The 14446-nt window shown below is 39.2% G+C and overlaps 29 non-coding genes and 48 pseudogenes across 29 annotated transcripts; all 77 read left to right on the top strand.

Moving 5' to 3' along the window:
* Positions 1-5: 5 nt before the first annotated feature.
* On the top strand, positions 6-124 carry LOC146151325 (5S ribosomal RNA). The gene has a single exon (XR_014498617.1). It is a non-coding gene; the product is annotated as a 5S ribosomal RNA (ribosomal RNA).
* Positions 125-189: 65 nt separating this feature from the next.
* On the top strand, positions 190-308 carry LOC146151324 (5S ribosomal RNA; annotated as a pseudogene).
* A 64-nt stretch (positions 309-372) lies between these two features.
* Positions 373-491, top strand: LOC146151323 (5S ribosomal RNA). The gene has a single exon (XR_014498379.1). It is a non-coding gene; the product is annotated as a 5S ribosomal RNA (ribosomal RNA).
* Positions 492-555: 64 nt separating this feature from the next.
* On the top strand, positions 556-674 carry LOC146151322 (5S ribosomal RNA; annotated as a pseudogene).
* A 65-nt stretch (positions 675-739) lies between these two features.
* Positions 740-858, top strand: LOC146151321 (5S ribosomal RNA; annotated as a pseudogene).
* A 74-nt stretch (positions 859-932) lies between these two features.
* LOC146151320 (5S ribosomal RNA) lies at positions 933-1051 on the top strand. Its single transcript, XR_014498517.1, has one exon. It is a non-coding gene; the product is annotated as a 5S ribosomal RNA (ribosomal RNA).
* Positions 1052-1115: 64 nt separating this feature from the next.
* LOC146151319 (5S ribosomal RNA) lies at positions 1116-1234 on the top strand. The gene has a single exon (XR_014495685.1). It is a non-coding gene; the product is annotated as a 5S ribosomal RNA (ribosomal RNA).
* Positions 1235-1298: 64 nt separating this feature from the next.
* Positions 1299-1417, top strand: LOC146151318 (5S ribosomal RNA; annotated as a pseudogene).
* A 64-nt stretch (positions 1418-1481) lies between these two features.
* Positions 1482-1600, top strand: LOC146151317 (5S ribosomal RNA; annotated as a pseudogene).
* A 64-nt stretch (positions 1601-1664) lies between these two features.
* LOC146151316 (5S ribosomal RNA) lies at positions 1665-1783 on the top strand (annotated as a pseudogene).
* Positions 1784-1857: 74 nt separating this feature from the next.
* On the top strand, positions 1858-1976 carry LOC146151315 (5S ribosomal RNA; annotated as a pseudogene).
* A 74-nt stretch (positions 1977-2050) lies between these two features.
* On the top strand, positions 2051-2169 carry LOC146151314 (5S ribosomal RNA). Its single transcript, XR_014496349.1, has one exon. It is a non-coding gene; the product is annotated as a 5S ribosomal RNA (ribosomal RNA).
* Positions 2170-2233: 64 nt separating this feature from the next.
* Positions 2234-2352, top strand: LOC146151313 (5S ribosomal RNA). The gene has a single exon (XR_014497372.1). It is a non-coding gene; the product is annotated as a 5S ribosomal RNA (ribosomal RNA).
* Positions 2353-2417: 65 nt separating this feature from the next.
* Positions 2418-2536, top strand: LOC146151312 (5S ribosomal RNA; annotated as a pseudogene).
* Positions 2537-2600: 64 nt separating this feature from the next.
* On the top strand, positions 2601-2719 carry LOC146151311 (5S ribosomal RNA). Its single transcript, XR_014497360.1, has one exon. It is a non-coding gene; the product is annotated as a 5S ribosomal RNA (ribosomal RNA).
* Positions 2720-2783: 64 nt separating this feature from the next.
* On the top strand, positions 2784-2902 carry LOC146151310 (5S ribosomal RNA; annotated as a pseudogene).
* A 64-nt stretch (positions 2903-2966) lies between these two features.
* Positions 2967-3085, top strand: LOC146151309 (5S ribosomal RNA; annotated as a pseudogene).
* A 64-nt stretch (positions 3086-3149) lies between these two features.
* Positions 3150-3268, top strand: LOC146151308 (5S ribosomal RNA; annotated as a pseudogene).
* Positions 3269-3342: 74 nt separating this feature from the next.
* LOC146151307 (5S ribosomal RNA) lies at positions 3343-3461 on the top strand. Its single transcript, XR_014497028.1, has one exon. It is a non-coding gene; the product is annotated as a 5S ribosomal RNA (ribosomal RNA).
* A 74-nt stretch (positions 3462-3535) lies between these two features.
* LOC146151306 (5S ribosomal RNA) lies at positions 3536-3654 on the top strand (annotated as a pseudogene).
* A 65-nt stretch (positions 3655-3719) lies between these two features.
* Positions 3720-3838, top strand: LOC146151305 (5S ribosomal RNA; annotated as a pseudogene).
* A 74-nt stretch (positions 3839-3912) lies between these two features.
* Positions 3913-4031, top strand: LOC146151304 (5S ribosomal RNA). The gene has a single exon (XR_014498605.1). It is a non-coding gene; the product is annotated as a 5S ribosomal RNA (ribosomal RNA).
* Positions 4032-4096: 65 nt separating this feature from the next.
* Positions 4097-4215, top strand: LOC146151303 (5S ribosomal RNA; annotated as a pseudogene).
* Positions 4216-4279: 64 nt separating this feature from the next.
* LOC146151302 (5S ribosomal RNA) lies at positions 4280-4398 on the top strand. The gene has a single exon (XR_014498377.1). It is a non-coding gene; the product is annotated as a 5S ribosomal RNA (ribosomal RNA).
* A 64-nt stretch (positions 4399-4462) lies between these two features.
* Positions 4463-4581, top strand: LOC146151301 (5S ribosomal RNA; annotated as a pseudogene).
* A 65-nt stretch (positions 4582-4646) lies between these two features.
* On the top strand, positions 4647-4765 carry LOC146151300 (5S ribosomal RNA; annotated as a pseudogene).
* Positions 4766-4839: 74 nt separating this feature from the next.
* On the top strand, positions 4840-4958 carry LOC146151299 (5S ribosomal RNA). Its single transcript, XR_014498516.1, has one exon. It is a non-coding gene; the product is annotated as a 5S ribosomal RNA (ribosomal RNA).
* A 64-nt stretch (positions 4959-5022) lies between these two features.
* On the top strand, positions 5023-5141 carry LOC146151298 (5S ribosomal RNA). The gene has a single exon (XR_014495684.1). It is a non-coding gene; the product is annotated as a 5S ribosomal RNA (ribosomal RNA).
* Positions 5142-5205: 64 nt separating this feature from the next.
* Positions 5206-5324, top strand: LOC146151297 (5S ribosomal RNA; annotated as a pseudogene).
* Positions 5325-5388: 64 nt separating this feature from the next.
* LOC146151296 (5S ribosomal RNA) lies at positions 5389-5507 on the top strand (annotated as a pseudogene).
* Positions 5508-5571: 64 nt separating this feature from the next.
* Positions 5572-5690, top strand: LOC146151295 (5S ribosomal RNA; annotated as a pseudogene).
* A 74-nt stretch (positions 5691-5764) lies between these two features.
* Positions 5765-5883, top strand: LOC146151294 (5S ribosomal RNA; annotated as a pseudogene).
* A 65-nt stretch (positions 5884-5948) lies between these two features.
* LOC146151293 (5S ribosomal RNA) lies at positions 5949-6068 on the top strand (annotated as a pseudogene).
* Positions 6069-6133: 65 nt separating this feature from the next.
* Positions 6134-6252, top strand: LOC146151292 (5S ribosomal RNA; annotated as a pseudogene).
* A 64-nt stretch (positions 6253-6316) lies between these two features.
* LOC146151291 (5S ribosomal RNA) lies at positions 6317-6435 on the top strand. The gene has a single exon (XR_014498376.1). It is a non-coding gene; the product is annotated as a 5S ribosomal RNA (ribosomal RNA).
* A 64-nt stretch (positions 6436-6499) lies between these two features.
* On the top strand, positions 6500-6618 carry LOC146151290 (5S ribosomal RNA; annotated as a pseudogene).
* Positions 6619-6683: 65 nt separating this feature from the next.
* Positions 6684-6802, top strand: LOC146151289 (5S ribosomal RNA; annotated as a pseudogene).
* A 74-nt stretch (positions 6803-6876) lies between these two features.
* LOC146151288 (5S ribosomal RNA) lies at positions 6877-6995 on the top strand. Its single transcript, XR_014498515.1, has one exon. It is a non-coding gene; the product is annotated as a 5S ribosomal RNA (ribosomal RNA).
* Positions 6996-7059: 64 nt separating this feature from the next.
* On the top strand, positions 7060-7178 carry LOC146151287 (5S ribosomal RNA). The gene has a single exon (XR_014495679.1). It is a non-coding gene; the product is annotated as a 5S ribosomal RNA (ribosomal RNA).
* Positions 7179-7242: 64 nt separating this feature from the next.
* On the top strand, positions 7243-7361 carry LOC146151286 (5S ribosomal RNA; annotated as a pseudogene).
* Positions 7362-7425: 64 nt separating this feature from the next.
* Positions 7426-7544, top strand: LOC146151285 (5S ribosomal RNA; annotated as a pseudogene).
* A 64-nt stretch (positions 7545-7608) lies between these two features.
* LOC146151284 (5S ribosomal RNA) lies at positions 7609-7727 on the top strand (annotated as a pseudogene).
* A 74-nt stretch (positions 7728-7801) lies between these two features.
* On the top strand, positions 7802-7920 carry LOC146151283 (5S ribosomal RNA; annotated as a pseudogene).
* A 65-nt stretch (positions 7921-7985) lies between these two features.
* On the top strand, positions 7986-8104 carry LOC146151282 (5S ribosomal RNA; annotated as a pseudogene).
* A 74-nt stretch (positions 8105-8178) lies between these two features.
* Positions 8179-8297, top strand: LOC146151281 (5S ribosomal RNA). The gene has a single exon (XR_014498594.1). It is a non-coding gene; the product is annotated as a 5S ribosomal RNA (ribosomal RNA).
* A 65-nt stretch (positions 8298-8362) lies between these two features.
* Positions 8363-8481, top strand: LOC146151280 (5S ribosomal RNA; annotated as a pseudogene).
* Positions 8482-8545: 64 nt separating this feature from the next.
* On the top strand, positions 8546-8664 carry LOC146151279 (5S ribosomal RNA). The gene has a single exon (XR_014498374.1). It is a non-coding gene; the product is annotated as a 5S ribosomal RNA (ribosomal RNA).
* Positions 8665-8728: 64 nt separating this feature from the next.
* LOC146151278 (5S ribosomal RNA) lies at positions 8729-8847 on the top strand (annotated as a pseudogene).
* Positions 8848-8912: 65 nt separating this feature from the next.
* LOC146151277 (5S ribosomal RNA) lies at positions 8913-9031 on the top strand (annotated as a pseudogene).
* A 74-nt stretch (positions 9032-9105) lies between these two features.
* Positions 9106-9224, top strand: LOC146151276 (5S ribosomal RNA). The gene has a single exon (XR_014498583.1). It is a non-coding gene; the product is annotated as a 5S ribosomal RNA (ribosomal RNA).
* A 64-nt stretch (positions 9225-9288) lies between these two features.
* Positions 9289-9407, top strand: LOC146151275 (5S ribosomal RNA). The gene has a single exon (XR_014497349.1). It is a non-coding gene; the product is annotated as a 5S ribosomal RNA (ribosomal RNA).
* A 64-nt stretch (positions 9408-9471) lies between these two features.
* Positions 9472-9590, top strand: LOC146151274 (5S ribosomal RNA). Its single transcript, XR_014497338.1, has one exon. It is a non-coding gene; the product is annotated as a 5S ribosomal RNA (ribosomal RNA).
* Positions 9591-9654: 64 nt separating this feature from the next.
* On the top strand, positions 9655-9773 carry LOC146151273 (5S ribosomal RNA; annotated as a pseudogene).
* Positions 9774-9837: 64 nt separating this feature from the next.
* Positions 9838-9956, top strand: LOC146151272 (5S ribosomal RNA; annotated as a pseudogene).
* Positions 9957-10020: 64 nt separating this feature from the next.
* On the top strand, positions 10021-10139 carry LOC146151271 (5S ribosomal RNA). The gene has a single exon (XR_014497327.1). It is a non-coding gene; the product is annotated as a 5S ribosomal RNA (ribosomal RNA).
* A 65-nt stretch (positions 10140-10204) lies between these two features.
* Positions 10205-10323, top strand: LOC146151270 (5S ribosomal RNA; annotated as a pseudogene).
* A 64-nt stretch (positions 10324-10387) lies between these two features.
* LOC146151269 (5S ribosomal RNA) lies at positions 10388-10506 on the top strand. Its single transcript, XR_014497316.1, has one exon. It is a non-coding gene; the product is annotated as a 5S ribosomal RNA (ribosomal RNA).
* A 64-nt stretch (positions 10507-10570) lies between these two features.
* LOC146151268 (5S ribosomal RNA) lies at positions 10571-10689 on the top strand (annotated as a pseudogene).
* Positions 10690-10763: 74 nt separating this feature from the next.
* On the top strand, positions 10764-10882 carry LOC146151267 (5S ribosomal RNA). Its single transcript, XR_014498514.1, has one exon. It is a non-coding gene; the product is annotated as a 5S ribosomal RNA (ribosomal RNA).
* Positions 10883-10946: 64 nt separating this feature from the next.
* On the top strand, positions 10947-11065 carry LOC146151266 (5S ribosomal RNA). The gene has a single exon (XR_014495683.1). It is a non-coding gene; the product is annotated as a 5S ribosomal RNA (ribosomal RNA).
* Positions 11066-11129: 64 nt separating this feature from the next.
* LOC146151265 (5S ribosomal RNA) lies at positions 11130-11248 on the top strand (annotated as a pseudogene).
* A 64-nt stretch (positions 11249-11312) lies between these two features.
* On the top strand, positions 11313-11431 carry LOC146151264 (5S ribosomal RNA; annotated as a pseudogene).
* A 64-nt stretch (positions 11432-11495) lies between these two features.
* On the top strand, positions 11496-11614 carry LOC146151263 (5S ribosomal RNA; annotated as a pseudogene).
* A 74-nt stretch (positions 11615-11688) lies between these two features.
* LOC146151262 (5S ribosomal RNA) lies at positions 11689-11807 on the top strand (annotated as a pseudogene).
* A 65-nt stretch (positions 11808-11872) lies between these two features.
* LOC146151261 (5S ribosomal RNA) lies at positions 11873-11991 on the top strand (annotated as a pseudogene).
* A 74-nt stretch (positions 11992-12065) lies between these two features.
* LOC146151260 (5S ribosomal RNA) lies at positions 12066-12184 on the top strand. Its single transcript, XR_014498572.1, has one exon. It is a non-coding gene; the product is annotated as a 5S ribosomal RNA (ribosomal RNA).
* Positions 12185-12249: 65 nt separating this feature from the next.
* On the top strand, positions 12250-12368 carry LOC146151259 (5S ribosomal RNA; annotated as a pseudogene).
* A 64-nt stretch (positions 12369-12432) lies between these two features.
* LOC146151258 (5S ribosomal RNA) lies at positions 12433-12551 on the top strand. Its single transcript, XR_014498373.1, has one exon. It is a non-coding gene; the product is annotated as a 5S ribosomal RNA (ribosomal RNA).
* A 64-nt stretch (positions 12552-12615) lies between these two features.
* Positions 12616-12734, top strand: LOC146151257 (5S ribosomal RNA; annotated as a pseudogene).
* A 258-nt stretch (positions 12735-12992) lies between these two features.
* Positions 12993-13111, top strand: LOC146151256 (5S ribosomal RNA). The gene has a single exon (XR_014498561.1). It is a non-coding gene; the product is annotated as a 5S ribosomal RNA (ribosomal RNA).
* Positions 13112-13175: 64 nt separating this feature from the next.
* LOC146151255 (5S ribosomal RNA) lies at positions 13176-13294 on the top strand. Its single transcript, XR_014495600.1, has one exon. It is a non-coding gene; the product is annotated as a 5S ribosomal RNA (ribosomal RNA).
* A 64-nt stretch (positions 13295-13358) lies between these two features.
* On the top strand, positions 13359-13477 carry LOC146151254 (5S ribosomal RNA). Its single transcript, XR_014497305.1, has one exon. It is a non-coding gene; the product is annotated as a 5S ribosomal RNA (ribosomal RNA).
* Positions 13478-13541: 64 nt separating this feature from the next.
* Positions 13542-13660, top strand: LOC146151253 (5S ribosomal RNA; annotated as a pseudogene).
* Positions 13661-13724: 64 nt separating this feature from the next.
* Positions 13725-13843, top strand: LOC146151252 (5S ribosomal RNA; annotated as a pseudogene).
* A 64-nt stretch (positions 13844-13907) lies between these two features.
* On the top strand, positions 13908-14026 carry LOC146151251 (5S ribosomal RNA; annotated as a pseudogene).
* A 74-nt stretch (positions 14027-14100) lies between these two features.
* On the top strand, positions 14101-14219 carry LOC146151250 (5S ribosomal RNA; annotated as a pseudogene).
* A 65-nt stretch (positions 14220-14284) lies between these two features.
* On the top strand, positions 14285-14403 carry LOC146151249 (5S ribosomal RNA; annotated as a pseudogene).
* The last annotated feature ends 43 nt before the right edge of the window (positions 14404-14446 follow it).

Genomic DNA, 14446 nt, shown 5'->3' with positions numbered 1-14446 from the left:
CTACTGCCTACGACCATACCAGGTTGAATGCACCCGATCTCGTCCGATCTCGGAAGTTAAGCAACGTCGGGATTGGTTAGTACTTGGATGGGTGACCGCCTAGGAATACCAATTGTCGTAGGCAAAATATGATTTATTTAAGTTTTTACATTTTTAAATAGATTAGACCAAAAAATGTTGACCAATACTGGCTACGACCATACCAGGTTGAATGCACCCGATCTCGTCCGATCTCGGAAGTTAAGCAACGTCTGGATTGGTTAGTACTTGTATGGGTGACCGCCTAGGAATACCAATTGTCGTAGGCACAATATGATTTATTTAAGTTTTTACATTTTTAAATAGGTTAGACCATAAAGGTTGACCAATACTGTCTACGAACATACCAGGTTGAATGCACCCGATCTCGTCCGATCTCGGAAGTTAAGCAACGTCGGGATTGGTTTGTACTTGGATGGGTGACCGCCTAGGAATACCAATTGTCGTAGGCACAATATGATTTATTTAAGTTTTTACATTTTTAAATAGATTAGACCATAAATGTTGACCAATACCGACTACGACCATACCAGGTTGAATGCATCCGATCTCGTCCGATCTCGGAAGTTAAGCAACATCGGGATTGGTTGCTACTTGGATGGGTGACCGCATAGGAATACCAATTGTCGTAGGCACAATATGATTTATTAAAGTTTTTACATTTTTAAATAGATTAGACCATAAAATGTTGATCAATACTGTCTACGACCATACCAGGTTGAATGCACCCGACCTCGTCCGATCTCGGAAGTTAAGCAACGTCGGGATTGGTTAGTACTTGGATGGTTGACCGCATAGGAATTCCAATTTTCATAGGCAAAATATGATTCATAAAATATATTTAAATGTTAACATTTTTAAAGATTTTAGACCAAAAAATGTTGACCAATACTGTCTACGACCATACCAGGTTGAATGCACCCGATCTCGTCCGATCTCGGAAGTTAAGCAACATCGGGATTGGTTGCTACTTGGATGGGTGACCGCCTAGGAATACCAATTGTCGTAGGCACAATATGATTTATTTAAGTTTTTACATTTTTAAATAGATTAGACCATAAATGTTGACCAATACTGTCTACGACCATACCAGGTTGAATGCACCCGATCTCGTCTGATCTCGGAAGTTAAGCAACGTCGGGATTGGTTAGTACTTGGATGGGTGACCGCCTAGGAATACCAATTGTCGTAGGCAAAATATGATTTATTTAAGTTTTTACTTTTTTAAATAGATTAGACATAAAATGTTGAGAAATACTGCTTACGACCATACCAGGTTGAATGCACCCGATCTCGTCCGATCTCGGAAGTTAAGCAACATCGGGATTGGTTGCTACTTGGATGGGTGACCGCATAGGAATACCAATTGTCGTAGGCAAAATATGATTTATTTAAGTTTTTACTTTTTTAATTAGATTAGACATAAAATGTTGAGAAATACTGCTTTCGACCATACCAGGTTGAATGCACCCGATCTCGTCCGATCTCGGATGTTAAGCAACATCGGGATTGGTTGCTACTTGGATGGGTGACCGCCTAGGAATACCAATTGTCGTAGGCACAATATGATTTATTTAAGTTTTTACATTTTTAAATAGATTAGACCATAAATGTTGACCAATACTGTCTACGACCATACCAGGTTGAATGCACCCGATCTCGTCCGACCTCGGAAGTTAAGCAACGTCGGGATTGGTTAGTACTTGGATGGTTGACCGCATAGCAATTCCAATTGTCATAGGCAAAATATGATTCATAAAATATATTTAAATGTTAACATTTTTAAAGATTTTAGACCAAAAAATGTTGACCAATACTGTCTACGACCACACCAGGTTGAATGCACCCGATCTCGTCCGATCTCGGAAGTTAAGCAACGTCGGGATTGGTTATTACTTGGATGGGTGACCGCCTAGGAATACCAATTGTCATAGGCAAAATATGATTTTTAAAATATATTTAAATGGTAACATTTTTAAAGATTTTAGACCAAAAAATGTTGACCAATACTGTCTACGACCATACTAGGTTGAATGCACCCGATCTCGTCCGATCTCGGAAGTTAAGCAACGTCGGGATTGGTTAGTACTTGGATGGGTGACCGCCTAGGAATACCAATTGTCGTAGGCAAAATATGATTTATTTAAGTTTTTACATTTTTAAATAGATTAGACCATAAATGTTGACCAATACTGTCTACGACCATACCAGGTTGAATGCACCCGATCTCGTCCGATCTCGGAAGTTAAGCAACGTCGGGATTGGTTAGTACTTGGATGGGTGACCGCCTAGGAATACCAATTGTCGTAGGCAAAATATGATTTATTTAAGTTTTTACATTTTTAAATAGATTAGACCAAAAAATGTTGACCAATACTGGCTACGACCATACCAGGTTGAATGCACCCGATCTCGTCCGATCTCGGATGTTAAGCAACATCGGGATTGGTTGCTACTTGGATGGGTGACCGCCTAGGAATACCAATTGTCGTAGGCACAATATGATTTATTTAAGTTTTTACATTTTTAAATAGATTAGACCATAAATGTTGACCAATACTGTCTACGACCATACCAGGTTGAATGCACCCGATCTCGTCCGATCTCGGAAGTTAAGCAACGTCGGGATTGGTTAGTACTTGGATGGGTGACCGCCTAGGAATACCAATTGTCGTAGGCAAAATATGATTTATTTAAGTTTTTACTTTTTTAAATAGATTAGACATAAAATGTTGAGAAATACTGCTTACGACCATACCAGGTTGAATGCACCCGATCTCGTCCGATCTCGGAAGTTAAGCAACATCAGGATTGGTTACTACTTGGATGGGTGACCGCATAGGAATACCAATTGTCGTAGGCAAAATATGATTTATTTAAGTTTTTACTTTTTTAATTAGATTAGACATAAAATGTTGAGAAATACTGCTTTCGACCATACCAGGTTGAATGCACCCGATCTCGTCCGATCTCGGATGTTAAGCAACATCGGGATTGGTTGCTACTTGGATGGGTGACCGCCTAGGAATACCAATTGTCGTAGGCACAATATGATTTATTTAAGTTTTTACATTTTTAAATAGATTAGACCATAAATGTTGACCAATACTGTCTACGACCATACCAGGTTGAATGCACCCGATCTCGTCCGATCTCGGAAGTTAAGCAACGTCGGGATTGGTTAGTACTTGGATGGTTGACCGCATAGGAATTCCAATTGTCATAGGCAAAATATGATCCATAAAATATATTTAAATGTTAACATTTTTAAAGATTTTAGACCAAAAAATGTTGACCAATACTGTCTACGACCACACCAGGTTGAATGCACCCGATCTCGTCCGATCTCGGAAGTTAAGCAACTTTGGGATTGGTTAGTACTTGGATGGGTGACCGCCTAGGAATACCAATTGTCATAGGCAAAATATGATTTTTAAAATATATTTAAATGGTAACATTTTTAAAGATTTTAGACCAAAAAATGTTGACCAATACTGTCTACGACCATACTAGGTTGAATGCACCCGATCTCGTCCGATCTCGGAAGTTAAGCAACATCGGGATTGGTTGCTACTTGGATGGGTGACCGCATAGGAATACCAATTGTCGTAGGCACAATATGATTTAGTTAAGTTTTTACATTTTTAAATAGATTAGACCATAAAATGTTGACCAATACTGGCTACGAACACACCAAGTTGAATGCACCCGATTCGCGTCCGATCTCGGAAGTTAAGCAACGTCGGGTTGGTTGGTACTTAGATGGGTGACCGCCTAGGAATACCAATTGTCATAGGCAAAATATGATTTTTAAAATATATTTAAATGTTAACATTTTTAAAGATTTTAGACCAAAAAATATTGACCAATACTGCCTACGACCATACCAGGTTGAATGCACCCGATCTCGTCCGATCTCGGAAGTTAAGCAACGTCGGGATTGGTTAGTACTTGGATGGGTGACCGCCTAGGAATACCAATTGTCGTAGGCAAAATATGATTTATTTAAGTTTTTACATTTTTAAATAGATTAGACCAAAAAATGTTGACCAATACTGGCTACGACCATACCAGGTTGAATGCACCCGATCTCGTCCGATCTCGGAAGTTAAGCAACGTCTGGATTGGTTAGTACTTGTATGGGTGACCGCCTAGGAATACCAATTGTCGTAGGCACAATATGATTTATTTAGGTTTTTACATTTTTAAATAGGTTAGACCATAAAGGTTGACCAATACTGTCTACGAACATACCAGGTTGAATGCACCCGATCTCGTCCGATCTCGGAAGTTAAGCAACGTCGGGATTGGTTTGTACTTGGATGGGTGACCGCCTAGGAATACCAATTGTCGTAGGCACAATATGATTTATTTAAGTTTTTACATTTTTAAATAGATTAGACCATAAATGTTGACCAATACCGACTACGACCATACCAGGTTGAATGCATCCGATCTCGTCCGATCTCGGAAGTTAAGCAACATCGGGATTGGTTGCTACTTGGATGGGTGACCGCATAGGAATACCAATTGTCGTAGGCACAATATGATTTATTAAAGTTTTTACATTTTTAAATAGATTAGACCATAAAATGTTGATCAATACTGTCTACGACCATACCAGGTTGAATGCACCCGACCTCGTCCGATCTCGGAAGTTAAGCAACGTCGGGATTGGTTAGTACTTGGATGGTTGACCGCATAGGAATTCCAATTTTCATAGGCAAAATATGATTCATAAAATATATTTAAATGTTAACATTTTTAAAGATTTTAGACCAAAAAATGTTGACCAATACTGTCTACGACCATACCAGGTTGAATGCACCCGATCTCGTCCGATCTCGGAAGTTAAGCAACATCGGGATTGGTTGCTACTTGGATGGGTGACCGCCTAGGAATACCAATTGTCGTAGGCACAATATGATTTATTTAAGTTTTTAAATTTTTAAATAGATTAGACCATAAATGTTGACCAATACTGTCTACGACCATACCAGGTTGAATGCACCCGATCTCGTCTGATCTCGGAAGTTAAGCAACGTCGGGATTGGTTAGTACTTGGATGGGTGACCGCCTAGGAATACCAATTGTCGTAGGCAAAATATGATTTATTTAAGTTTTTACTTTTTTAAATAGATTAGACATAAAATGTTGAGAAATACTGCTTACGACCATACCAGGTTGAATGCACCCGATCTCGTCCGATCTCGGAAGTTAAGCAACATCGGGATTGGTTGCTACTTGGATGGGTGACCGCATAGGAATACCAATTGTCGTAGGCAAAATATGATTTATTTAAGTTTTTACTTTTTTAATTAGATTAGACATAAAATGTTGAGAAATACTGCTTTCGACCATACCAGGTTGAATGCACCCGATCTCGTCCGATCTCGGATGTTAAGCAACATCGGGATTGGTTGCTACTTGGATGGGTGACCGCCTAGGAATACCAATTGTCGTAGGCACAATATGATTTATTTAAGTTTTTACATTTTTAAATAGATTAGACCATAAATGTTGACCAATACTGTCTACGACCATACCAGGTTGAATGCACCCGATCTCGTCCGATCTCGGAAGTTAAGCAACGTCGGGATTGGTTAGTACTTGGATGGTTGACCGCATAGGAATTCCAATTGTCATAGGCAAAATATGATTCATAAAATATATTTAAATGTTAACATTTTTAAAGATTTTAGACCAAAAAATGTTGACCAATACTGTCTACGACCACACCAGGTTGAATGCACCCGATCTCGTCCGATCTCGGAAGTTAAGCAACATCGGGATTGGTTGCTACTTGGATGGGTGACCGCATAGGAATACCAATTGTCGTAGGCACAATATGATTTAGTTAAGTTTTTACATTTTTAAATAGATTAGACCATAAAATGTTGACCAATACTGGCTACGAACACACCAAGTTGAATGCACCCGATTCGCGTCCGATCTCGGAAGTTAAGCAACGTCGGGATTGGTTAGTACTTGGATGGGTGACCGCCTAGGAATACCAATTGTCGTAGGCACAAAATGATTTATTTAAGTTTTTACATTTTTAAATAGATTAGACCAAAAAATGTTGACCAATACTGGCTACGACCATACCAGGTTGAATGCACCCGATCTCGTCCGATCTCGGAAGTTAAGCAACGTCTGGATTGGTTAGTACTTGTATGGGTGACCGCCTAGGAATACCAATTGTCGTAGGCACAATATGATTTATTTAAGTTTTTACATTTTTAAATAGGTTAGACCATAAAGGTTGACCAATACTGTCTACGAACATACCAGGTTGAATGCACCCGATCTCGTCCGATCTCGGAAGTTAAGCAACGTCGGGATTGGTTTGTACTTGGATGGGTGACCGCCTAGGAATACCAATTGTCGTAGGCACAATATGATTTATTTAAGTTTTTACATTTTTAAATAGATTAGACCATAAATGTTGACCAATACCGACTACGACCATACCAGGTTGAATGCATCCGATCTCGTCCGATCTCGGAAGTTAAGCAACATCGGGATTGGTTGCTACTTGGATGGGTGACCGCATAGGAATACCAATTGTCGTAGGCACAATATGATTTATTAAAGTTTTTACATTTTTAAATAGATTAGACCATAAAATGTTGATCAATACTGTCTACGACCATACCAGGTTGAATGCACCCGACCTCGTCCGATCTCGGAAGTTAAGCAACGTCGGGATTGGTTAGTACTTGGATGGTTGACCGCATAGGAATTCCAATTTTCATAGGCAAAATATGATTCATAAAATATATTTAAATGTTAACATTTTTAAAGATTTTAGACCAAAAAATGTTGACCAATACTGTCTACGACCATACCAGGTTGAATGCACCCGATCTCGTCCGATCTCGGAAGTTAAGCAACATCGGGATTGGTTGCTACTTGGATGGGTGACCGCCTAGGAATACCAATTGTCGTAGGCACAATATGATTTATTTAAGTTTTTACATTTTTAAATAGATTAGACCATAAATGTTGACCAATACTGTCTACGACCATACCAGGTTGAATGCACCCGATCTCGTCTGATCTCGGAAGTTAAGCAACGTCGGGATTGGTTAGTACTTGGATGGGTGACCCCCTAGGAATACCAATTGTCGTAGGCAAAATATGATTTATTTAAGTTTTTACTTTTTTAAATAGATTAGACATAAAATGTTGAGAAATACTGCTTACGACCATACCAGGTTGAATGCACCCGAACTCGTCCGATCTCGGAAGTTAAGCAACATCGGGATTGGTTGCTACTTGGATGGGTGACCGCATAGGAATACCAATTGTCGTAGGCAAAATATGATTTATTTAAGTTTTTACTTTTTTAATTAGATTAGACATAAAATGTTGAGAAATACTGCTTTCGACCATACCAGGTTGAATGCACCCGATCTCGTCCGATCTCGGATGTTAAGCAACATCGGGATTGGTTGCTACTTGGATGGGTGACCGCCTAGGAATACCAATTGTCGTAGGCACAATATGATTTATTTAAGTTTTTACATTTTTAAATAGATTAGACCATAAATGTTGACCAATACTGTCTACGACCATACCAGGTTGAATGCACCCGATCTCGTCCGATCTCGGAAGTTAAGCAACGTCGGGATTGGTTAGTACTTGGATGGTTGACCGCATAGGAATTCCAATTGTCATAGGCAAAATATGATTCATAAAATATATTTAAATGTTAACATTTTTAAAGATTTTAGACCAAAAAATGTTGACCAATACTGTCTACGACCACACCAGGTTGAATGCACCCGATCTCGTCCGATCTCGGAAGTTAAGCAACATCGGGATTGGTTGCTACTTGGATGGGTGACCGCATAGGAATACCAATTGTCGTAGGCACAATATGATTTAGTTAAGTTTTTACATTTTTAAATAGATTAGACCATAAAATGTTGACCAATACTGGCTACGAACACACCAAGTTGAATGCACCCGATTCGCGTCCGATCTCGGAAGTTAAGCAACGTCGGGTTGGTTGGTACTTAGATGGGTGACCGCCTAGGAATACCAATTGTCATAGGCAAAATATGATTTTTAAAATATATTTAAATGTTAACATTTTTAAAGATTTTAGACCAAAAAATATTGACCAATACTGCCTACGACCATACCAGGTTGAATGCACCCGATCTCGTCCGATCTCGGAAGTTAAGCAACGTCGGGATTGGTTAGTACTTGGATGGGTGACCGCCTAGGAATACCAATTGTCGTAGGCAAAATATGATTTATTTAAGTTTTTACATTTTTAAATAGATTAGACCAAAAAATGTTGACCAATACTGGCTACGACCATACCAGGTTGAATGCACCCGATCTCGTCCGATCTCGGAAGTTAAGCAACGTCTGGATTGGTTAGTACTTGTATGGGTGACCGCCTAGGAATACCAATTATTGTAGGCACAATATGATTTATTTAAGTTTTTACATTTTTAAATAGGTTAGACCATAAAGGTTGACCAATACTGTCTACGAACATACCAGGTTGAATGCACCCGATCTCGTCCGATCTCGGAAGTTAAGCAACGTCGGGATTGGTTTGTACTTGGATGGGTGACCGCCTAGGAATACCAATTGTCGTAGGCACAATATGATTTATTTAAGTTTTTACATTTTTAAATAGATTAGACCATAAATGTTGACCAATACCGACTACGACCATACCAGGTTGAATGCCTCCGATCTCGTCCGATCTCGGAAGTTAAGCAACATCGGGATTGGTTGCTACTTGGATGGGTGACCGCATAGGAATACCAATTGTCGTATGCACAATATGATTTAGTTAAGTTTTTACATTTTTAAATAGATTAGACCATAAAATGTTGACCAATACTGGCTACGAACACACCAAGTTGAATGCACCCGATTCGCGTCCGATCTCGGAAGTTAAGCAACGTCGGGTTGGTTGGTACTTAGATGGGTGACCGCCTAGGAATACCAATTGTCATAGGCAAAATATGATTTTTAAAATATATTTAAATGTTAACATTTTTAAAGATTTTAGACCAAAAAATATTGACCAATACTGCCTACGACCATACCAGGTTGAATGCACCCGATCTCGTCCGATCTCGGAAGTTAAGCAACGTCGGGATTGGTTAGTACTTGGATGGGTGACCGCCTAGGAATACCAATTGTCGTAGGCAAAATATGATTTATTTAAGTTTTTACATTTTTAAATAGATTAGACCATAAATGTTGACCAATACTGTCTACGACCATACCAGGTTGAATGCACCCGATCTCGTCCGATCTCGGAAGTTAAGCAACGTCGGGATTGGTTAGTACTTGGATGGGTGACCGCCTAGGAATACCAATTGTCGTAGGCAAAATATGATTTATTTAAGTTTTTACATTTTTAAATAGATTAGACCATAAATGTTGACCAATACTGTCTACGACCATACCAGGTTGAATGCACCCGATCTCGTCCGATCTCGGAAGTTAAGCAACGTCGGGATTGGTTAGTACTTGGATGGGTGACCGCCTAGGAATACCAATTGTCGTAGGCAAAATATGATTTATTTAAGTTTTTACTTTTTTAAATAGATTAGACATAAAATGTTGAGAAATACTGCTTACGACCATACCAGGTTGAATGCACCCGATCTCGTCCGATCTCGGAAGTTAAGCAACATCGGGATTGGTTGCTACTTGGATGGGTGACCGCATAGGAATACCAATTGTCGTAGGCAAAATATGATTTATTTAAGTTTTTACTTTTTTAATTAGATTAGACATAAAATGTTGAGAAATACTGCTTTCGACCATACCAGGTTGAATGCACCCGATCTCGTCCGATCTCGGATGTTAAGCAACATCGGGATTGGTTGCTACTTGGATGGGTGGCCGCCTAGGAATACCAATTGTCGTAGGCACAATATGATTTATTTAAGTTTTTACATTTTTAAATAGATTAGACCATAAATGTTGACCAATACTGTCTACGACCATACCAGGTTGAATGCACCCGATCTCGTCCGATCTCGGAAGTTAAGCAACGTCGGGATTGGTTAGTACTTGGATGGGTGACCGCCTAGGAATACCAATTGTCGTAGGCAAAATATGATTTATTTAAGTTTTTACATTTTTAAATAGATTAGACCAAAAAATGTTGACCAATACTGGCTACGACCATACCAGGTTGAATGCACCCGATCTCGTCCGATCTCGGATGTTAAGCAACATCGGGATTGGTTGCTACTTGGATGGGTGACCGCCTAGGAATACCAATTGTCGTAGGCACAATATGATTTATTTAAGTTTTTACATTTTTAAATAGATTAGACCATAAATGTTGACCAATACTGTCTACGACCATACCAGGTTGAATGCACCCGATCTCGTCCGATCTCGGAAGTTAAGCAACGTCGGGATTGGTTAGTACTTGGATGGGTGACCGCCTAGGAATACCAATTGTCGTAGGCAAAATATGATTTATTTAAGTTTTTACTTTTTTAAATAGATTAGACATAAAATGTTGAGAAATACTGCTTACGACCATACCAGGTTGAATGCACCCGATCTCGTCCGATCTCGGAAGTTAAGCAACGTCGGGATTGGTTAGTACTTGGATGGTTGACCGCATAGGAATTCCAATTTTCATAGGCAAAATATGATTCATAAAATATATTTAAATGTTAACATTTTTAAAGATTTTAGACCAAAAAATGTTGACCAATACTGTCTACGACCATACCAGGTTGAATGCACCCGATCTCGTCCGATCTCGGAAGTTAAGCAACATCGGGATTGGTTGCTACTTGGATGGGTGACCGCCTAGGAATACCAATTGTCGTAGGCACAATATGATTTATTTAAGTTTTTAAATTTTTAAATAGATTAGACCATAAATGTTGACCAATACTGTCTACGACCATACCAGGTTGAATGCACCCGATCTCGTCTGATCTCGGAAGTTAAGCAACGTCGGGATTGGTTAGTACTTGGATGGGTGACCGCCTAGGAATACCAATTGTCGTAGGCAAAATATGATTTATTTAAGTTTTTACTTTTTTAAATAGATTAGACATAAAATGTTGAGAAATACTGCTTACGACCATACCAGGTTGAATGCACCCGATCTCGTCCGATCTCGGAAGTTAAGCAACATCGGGATTGGTTGCTACTTGGATGGGTGACCGCATAGGAATACCAATTGTCGTAGGCAAAATATGATTTATTTAAGTTTTTACTTTTTTAATTAGATTAGACATAAAATGTTGAGAAATACTGCTTTCGACCATACCAGGTTGAATGCACCCGATCTCGTCCGATCTCGGATGTTAAGCAACATCGGGATTGGTTGCTACTTGGATGGGTGACCGCCTAGGAATACCAATTGTCGTAGGCACAATATGATTTATTTAAGTTTTTACATTTTTAAATAGATTAGACCATAAATGTTGACCAATACTGTCTACGACCATACCAGGTTGAATGCACCCGATCTCGTCCGATCTCGGAAGTTAAGCAACGTCGGGATTGGTTAGTACTTGGATGGTTGACCGCATAGGAATTCCAATTGTCATAGGCAAAATATGATTCATAAAATATATTTAAATGTTAACATTTTTAAAGATTTTAGACCAAAAAATGTTGACCAATACTGTCTACGACCACACCAGGTTGAATGCACCCGATCTCGTCCGATCTCGGAAGTTAAGCAACATCGGGATTGGTTGCTACTTGGATGGGTGACCGCATAGGAATACCAATTGTCGTAGGCACAATATGATTTAGTTAAGTTTTTACATTTTTAAATAGATTAGACCATAAAATGTTGACCAATACTGGCTACGAACACACCAAGTTGAATGCACCCGATTCGCGTCCGATCTCGGAAGTTAAGCAACGTCGGGTTGGTTGGTACTTAGATGGGTGACCGCCTAGGAATACCAATTGTCATAGGCAAAATATGATTTTTAAAATATATTTAAATGTTAACATTTTTAAAGATTTTAGACCAAAAAATATTGACCAATACTGCCTACGACCATACCAGGTTGAATGCACCCGATCTCGTCCGATCTCGGAAGTTAAGCAACGTCGGGATTGGTTAGTACTTGGATGGGTGACCGCCTAGGAATACCAATTGTCGTAGGCAAAATATGATTTATTTAAGTTTTTACATTTTTAAATAGATTAGACCAAAAAATGTTGACCAATACTGGCTACGACCATACCAGGTTGAATGCACCCGATCTCGTCCGATCTCGGAAGTTAAGCAACGTCTGGATTGGTTAGTACTTGTATGGGTGACCGCCTAGGAATACCAATTATTGTAGGCACAATATGATTTATTTAAGTTTTTACATTTTTAAATAGGTTAGACCATAAAGGTTGACCAATACTGTCTACGAACATACCAGGTTGAATGCACCCGATCTCGTCCGATCTCGGAAGTTAAGCAACGTCGGGATTGGTTTGTACTTGGATGGGTGACCGCCTAGGAATACCAATTGTCGTAGGCACAATATGATTTATTTAAGTTTTTACATTTTTAAATAGATTAGACCATAAATGTTGACCAATACCGACTACGACCATACCAGGTTGAATGCCTCCGATCTCGTCCGATCTCGGAAGTTAAGCAACATCGGGATTGGTTGCTACTTGGATGGGTGACCGCATAGGAATACCAATTGTCGTATGCACAATATGATTTAGTTAAGTTTTTACATTTTTAAATAGATTAGACCATAAAATGTTGACCAATACTGGCTACGAACACACCAAGTTGAATGCACCCGATTCGCGTCCGATCTCGGAAGTTAAGCAACGTCGGGTTGGTTGGCACTTAGATGGGTGACCGCCTAGGAATACCAATTGTCATAGGCAAAATATGATTTTTAAAATATATTTAAATGTTAACATTTTTAAAGATTTTAGACCAAAAAATATTGACCAATACTGCCTACGACCATACCAGGTTGAATGCACCCGATCTCGTCCGATCTCGGAAGTTAAGCAACGTCGGGATTGGTTAGTACTTGGATGGGTGACCGCCTAGGAATACCAATTGTCGTAGGCAAAATATGATTTATTTAAGTTTTTACATTTTTAAATAGATTAGACCATAAATGCTGACCAATACTGTCTACGACCATACCAGGTTGAATGCACCCGATCTCGTCCGATCTCGGAAGTTAAGCAACGTCGGGATTGGTAAGTACTTGGATGGGTGACCGCCTAGGAATACCAATTGTCGTAGGCAAAATATGATTTATTTAAGTTTTTACATTTTTAAATAGATTAGACCATAAATGTTGACCAATACTGTCTACGACCATACCAGGTTGAATGCACCCGATCTCGTCCGATCTCGGAAGTTAAGCAACGTCGGGATTGGTTAGTACTTGGATGGGTGACCGCCTAGGAATACCAATTGTCGTAGGCAAAATATGATTTATTTAAGTTTTTACTTTTTTAAATAGATTAGACATAAAATGTTGAGAAATACTGCTTACGACCATACCAGGTTGAATGCACCCGATCTCGTCCGATCTCGGAAGTTAAGCAACATCGGGATTGGTTGCTACTTGGATGGGTGACCGCATAGGAATACCAATTGTCGTAGGCAAAATATGATTTATTTAAGTTTTTACTTTTTTAATTAGATTAGACATAAAATGTTGAGAAATACTGCTTTCGACCATACCAGGTTGAATGCACCCGATCTCGTCCGATCTCGGATGTTAAGCAACATCGGGATTGGTTGCTACTTGGATGGGTGACCGCCTAGGAATACCAATTGTCGTAGGCACAATATGATTTATTTAAGTTTTTACATTTTTAAATAGATTAGACCATAAATGTTGACCAATACTGTCTACGACCATACCAGGTTGAATGCACCCGATCTCGTCCGATCTCGGAAGTTAAGCAACGTCGGGATTGGTTAGTACTTGGATGGTTGACCGCATAGGAATTCCAATTGTCATAGGCAAAATATGATTCATAAAATATATTTAAATGTTAACATTTTTAAAGATTTTAGACCAAAAAATGTTGACCAATACTGTCTACGACCACACCAGGTTGAATGCACCCGATCTCGTCCGATCTCGGAAGTTAAGCAACATCGGGATTGGTTGCTACTTGGATGGGTGACCGCATAGGAATACCAATTGTCGTAGGCACAATATGATTTAGTTAAGTTTTTACATTTTTAAATAGATTAGACCATAAAATGTTGACCAATACTGGCTACGAACACACCAAGTTGAATGCACCCGATTCGCGTCCGATCTCGGAAGTTAAGCAACGTCGGGTTGGTTGGTACTTAGATGGGTGACCGCCTAGGAATACCAATTGTCATAGGCAAAATATGATTTTTAAAATATATTTAAATGTTAACATTTTTAAA

Source organism: Ascidiella aspersa, chromosome 4 (genome assembly GCF_963924565.1).
Source record: "Ascidiella aspersa chromosome 4, kaAscAspe10.2, whole genome shotgun sequence".
Lineage (NCBI taxonomy): Eukaryota > Metazoa > Chordata > Ascidiacea > Phlebobranchia > Ascidiidae > Ascidiella > Ascidiella aspersa.
This window is presented reverse-complemented; position numbering and strand designations above follow the sequence as displayed.